Genomic DNA, 6,000 nt, shown 5'->3' with positions numbered 1-6,000 from the left:
ACTATCAAAAGAAAAGAAGTTATTCTTCATATTCATGTCAAAGCATTTAGGTAGATAGACTATTTTAGAATAGTATTATGATAACAAAGATATCTATTTTTATTTTTCTATTTGTTCTTTTGATGTCTTGTGAATATTTAAATTGGGGTTTGTATTTCAAATGTGATTTTTCTTTAAATTTGTTGACAGTTATATGATGGATACATACATGTACATGTATATTAATTCTACTGACGATTGAGGCTTTGTTTGGATAATGTTATTGATGCTGGTAAGTTTTTAAAGTGTTTTTCTTCTCGCAATTATTTACAAACAAATGACATAAACTAATTCAAAATTATAAGTATTGGTAATCTAACTGTTCCCTCCATTTGACAAATCCATCACGAATTGAAAATGCAGTCTCTGTGTCTTGATTCTACTTTTCATAAGCATCATTCTGTTTATACTTCAGTGAAAACATTGTGTCCTTGTATCCCGCTGAAATGTTGATTTAATTTATTTTGTCATGTCACTTTATTTGCACAAAAGTATGCGATGTATCACAGATACTGTACACTTCCGTTTTAGCACTACTTTGCCTTGATATCTAAGCTCCATCCCTTTGGATAGTCTGTACAGTTTAAGGTTCTGATGCAATATCCGTAATGAAAATCAGTAAAACTAATAAGCTTCATTCCTCTCTATGTAACAGGTATTTTGATTGGCCACAATCGTGTCATCGCGCCATCGCGTTTCCATCATCGCAGTGCCGTAACTACGTTGAGGCAAACCGAGGCAGCTGCCTCGGTATTTCTTTAAGCGACTTTTTTTGTTGTTGTTGTTGTTGTTGTTGTTTTTTGGAGGGGTGGGGGGATTGTTACATTTAATATATTGTTGCGTTATTTCTCCCGTATAACGTGAATTTTCCTATGTTGGTCAAAGAAAACTAAAACACAGAGTATAGTAGCGAAAGCAGTTGTTTATTTTGCAGCACAGCATTTTTATTCATACAAAATCACATTTAAAACTTCTCAATATCATTCAATCAGAACATCTTTTCTATAAGTATTCTTTTAATTCCCCTAAAACAAAACATTCTAAGCTTTTATACCCTTACTCTTGCGCATTAGGGTAGTGTGCAAAATGTGATAGGGTGGTGTGCAAAATATTTGCGCTGCGCGACCTTTGTACCATGCAACCCTTGTGCGGCACGACCACTGCGCGGCGCAACATTTGCAACATAAACCTTGCGCGACCTCTGCGCAACTATGAGCTGCCCAACCTATTCGCAACATTTGTTCCAAACGTATTTGCGCAAGAACCTAGCGTGCGCGACCCAGTTGCGCAAACAGTGTCTAAACTGCACTTAAAAGACTGAGTAAGCATATTCTATTGCATACTGACTAGAAAAACAACTAAAAGTATTTGGTTTTTATACTAATTAATGCATTACACTATATATTATAGACTAGTAGATATATTTGCTATAAAATTCAATATAAACCTAACATAGGTAATATAAATGATATAGAGACTATATAAAATAATAATGGGGTAAAAGAAATAGCTTTCTGACACTTGAACATGCTACTCTGGATGCAAAGGCCAAACATAGACCAAAATCTGAACCAAGTAACCTGTGTATATTTATAAACAACCTACAACTGATTACTATGGCATTTCATTCATGAAATCTGATAGCTTGTCCTATTTTTAGCAGACCAAGCAATGCTGGATGCGGGGAATTAAAATAGAACAAAGACCTCAAGTGACCTGCGCGGCATAACCCTGCGCGACCCTTCCCGCGCGACCTTTCCATATTTGGTTGTCTATTTTTAGTATACAAAACAATAACAACAAGCTGAGTCAGTTAATTTCAACCTAGAGACAATGGTTATTTACAAAATTGTATATAACTCATCAAAATTGATAGCCTAGTTATATACCAGCTTGAAAATACACTAATAACTGAAAATTTCTTCTAAATTTTGCAATAATATCTATAAAATTCACAATTTCTGTTTGGTAACTCATAAACATAGCCACACATTTCCTTCCAATCATTTCTCATATAAGCACTTAATTTTGTACTTTTGCTTGTGAATCACATAACGTTTTGCTAACAATTTACGTCTAAACTGGCTTGAACAATTTCTGAGCCCACTACCTGTTCTCCAATTTACCAGTCTAATATCGCACACCTGTCAACCTGAGTTGCTCAGAATCGTTTGTCTGAAATGACTTTAAAATGCATAGTTTTTCCTTTTTGAACTTCCACATTTCTTTAAGAGGGTCCCGAATCCCATCTGTACTTTTACTCAGTAGTGCGTATGTGTACATTTTTACCTGATTTGCTCAGCTTTTCTGTCGGAGATGGCTTAAATTTTGTCTTGTATAATTTCAAAATTTCCCGTGGAGGACCCCGAACCCCCATCTCTATTTGTACTCAAGTTATGCAAGAGGGTAATGTGTACAATTCAACCTGATTCTCTCAGACTTTTTTATCTAAGATATCTTAAAATGCACCTTTTCTCTTTTATAATTTCAAAATTTCTTGAGGAGGACATTGAAACCCAATCTCTACCTGTATTCCAATTATGCAGGGGACTAGTGCCTACTTTTAACCTTATTTGCTCAGATGGCTTAAAATGCTTGTATTATTTCAAAATTTCTCGGGGAGGACCCCGAATCCTGTAAACTCTCAGCGTATATTCCAATTATGCAGGCGAGTAGTTTGTACATTTAACTCTGATGTGCTCAGACTTTTGTTTGAAATCACTTGAAATGCAAAGTGTCAAATATTTTCAAGGAGGACCGCCTTCGATCTCAACTTGTACCCCAATAATGCAGGCGAGTTGTGTGTACATTTCAAAACTGTTTTATTCAGATGTTTTTTTATCTGAAATAACTTAAAATGCACCATTTGTCTTGTAGAATTTCAAGATATTTCTCAGGATGGGCCCCTGTAACCCTGCCTTAACATATGCCACAACTCCATATGCTTTTTATAGATTGAAAAAAAATGTTCAAATTAATTGTTGACCTGTTGAATCATAGTTTGTACCTAAGCCCATATATGCAACACTCTTTCCCGAAAAAATTCTACCTCGGTGTTTTTTCAGGTCTGCATCGTACCATATCACACATCGCGGTATAGGGTTCAGTGTCCACTATCAGAAATGTATGTTTTATTGTTATTCAAAATTATGTAATAACATCTTTTATATATGCAAGATTTCAACAACTGTGTATTTCTTTCGATTTCAATATAAATCAACATTTACATGTATATTTGATAGACATCAGGATATTTCAACAGTCTGAATATAAAAAATGTAATGCGGTAGCTTTGCAATACAACAAAGATAGCAAAAGGCAGGTAATAATAGTTTTACGAAATTGCACTTCTAATGAAATTCATCTAGTTATATAGTTACAAATGCAGTTCTTTGACAAATATATTTCAGTAGTTCTTATATTCATATAATTCCCTATGCTAAGTGTGTTTATCAAACTTACTTATTCTTAAATAAATATATATCTGGGTTGGGCAACCAGGGCTTCAAAGATATCTCCAGTGAAAAGCTAACAATACGCAAGCACACCATGAACAAAAGTAAGTGTGAACGAAAACATGTTAAAGTTTCGAACAAAACAAAATAAAGGTTCGGGTAGATTTGCCGGAAGCACAGAGCACACCAGTCATTACTTGACCAAAATCTGATTAACACCTTTAACGGTGTTTGTCACATTGGCTAAGATGCCATACTGACCTCGTTGATAGTAGGCCGGTTATATTACTAGCAAAAGTGTCAAAACCTTAAACTAATTCCTAAATATGTTTTATCTCTGTTTTATAATCATTAGATACTTATGAAAAAGTCTTCAAAAGAAGTCCGAGTAAAATTAAAAATCAAGGACGTTCTAGGGCAACTTCCTTTAGACATTAATTCAACAAAGTTTTGCAAAATTATCTAACATAATATATATTAAACGAAATATTAGTTTCATTGCTTTATTCATATGCATTATAAAGCAGTTCATGAAGCATTTCATAAAGTATTACCCGTGCTTAAGAATTTTGAACGTATATTCGTGTTATAAAATACCTCACCCATCAGCAGTAATACATTCAGTACAATGTTTTCTTAAGAATCCTCCCTGAGATAAAAATGCTTATTATTCAACTCCTATACACTTAGGCAATGTGCTTTCCATAGTGGTTATGATTAATTGGACAGGTGGTGGATGCTTGTGATATGCAGGTCATAAACTGCATTTGGTGTTTGCCTGATTTATGGAGATCAGTGGTGTTTCTCTTCCTGCTCTGCCTACAGCAAAGGCATTTAAGTACACGAATATAATGCTTCTTTAGTTTGGATTTTTATCATTTTAACACCACGAGAATGCCCTATGATTGCATGTGATGCCTTTTGCTACTATGTGTCTAGTAATTGTAAAAGTATGACATCCCCTTACAATTTAGGCGTTCGTAGTAGGGTAAATGTTTTAAATCAGACATTTTTTCTTCAATTATTGAACTCATTTTGGATCCTATTTATATCTAGTGGCCTTGTAGACATGGTATATACCATACCAAGTCGTGAGGATCTATTTTCAGTTCAGGGGTTAACGCGTTTTATATAGCTCCACATTCAACAAGGGAGCTTTATACGAACGTGTGCTCCAGGTACTGGTCCTGAAGTGCTATATAGGAAGTGATACATAGAGATGAGATAACAAAAACGTGCAGTAGCAGTGAGTGTCACAGGACAAACAAGAACACAGACATAAGTAAAAATTGGAGACTTTATATCTATTATCAAATTATATTTTTATATTATTGTTTAAAGATTTAATTTCACTGATATCATTTTTAAACTTGAAGGTCAACAGTAAAATGCTAGCACGTTTTACTGAATATTCCTAATGGTGCTTTATCTACGTACTTTCTAAGACCATGCTCTAATTTGTAACCCCAGTGTGTTCATTCATGTGTTGATTCAATGAGATTCCACTTTAAAGGGACTGACCTCCAGATCTAACAACAACAAAGAAAACAATTTTTTATAGATATCAGTAAATGTTTGCTATATTTCTTAAGACGGCTTTGAAACTTAGTTCTGACAGACTATATTTTATGGAAACACATGAGTATTTGTAGTTTTTACTTATTTTTCCATTCAAAATTAAAAAGAGCTTTGACGGGGTACCGAACGTAAACTGCCCTAATTATAACAGTTTACGTAAACGGCCATAAAGTACGAATTTCTCTGTTATGTATTGGTCAAGATGGTAGTACAGTATTTATTGGCAAGGCAATCCGTGTTCGATTCACGATTTAGACATTAGGTTCTTCTTGCTTTGTAAAACAATCCATGTTCTAATGTTCAATGTTCATAATTATGACAAAACTTAAGGGACTGTGATCTTAAAACATGACGTTTCGAAATGGTCATTTGTCCGATTTGTTTGTCTCTGTTGTCAATCTGACTCTTTTGTCTCTGTTTTATAGTGAATATATCTGCTGCTAAGTACACATCCGTACATACACCACTTTAAGCATTTGCAATATGCGGATGGGAGAGAGTAGAATGGAGAAATAGGTACAAAAAGACAAAATGGTAATTTACTGAAACCGTGCATACTAGTCAAATAGAAATGTCATTGTTAACGACAATAACCCTTTTGATATTTACTGCCTCTGAACCGTGTGAACTAAACTGAAAACAATTCGTGTTCAAAAGAGCCCATTTGACACTTACTTACAACAAAATTAAATACCATACCGAATATTGTTCACGAGAAAAGTACGAAAATATCACACAAGAGAAAAAAAAATAGCAACAAAATATGTCAACGAACGGCCGTTGGTCGTCAAAAGCTGCTTATCATATCTTGCTTCCGATCAAGTTAATAAATATTGGTCTAGCGATTCATGAGCCGACGAAGTTCTTGGACTGGTATTTTTCTATTTTGAACCCTAGTATACTATAGTGCAGTCAAGCAAACTTTTTT

Source organism: Mercenaria mercenaria, chromosome 3, assembly GCF_021730395.1.
Source record: "Mercenaria mercenaria strain notata chromosome 3, MADL_Memer_1, whole genome shotgun sequence".
In the NCBI taxonomy this organism is placed as follows: Eukaryota; Metazoa; Mollusca; class Bivalvia; order Venerida; family Veneridae; genus Mercenaria; species Mercenaria mercenaria.
Note: the sequence above shows the minus strand (reverse complement) of the source record.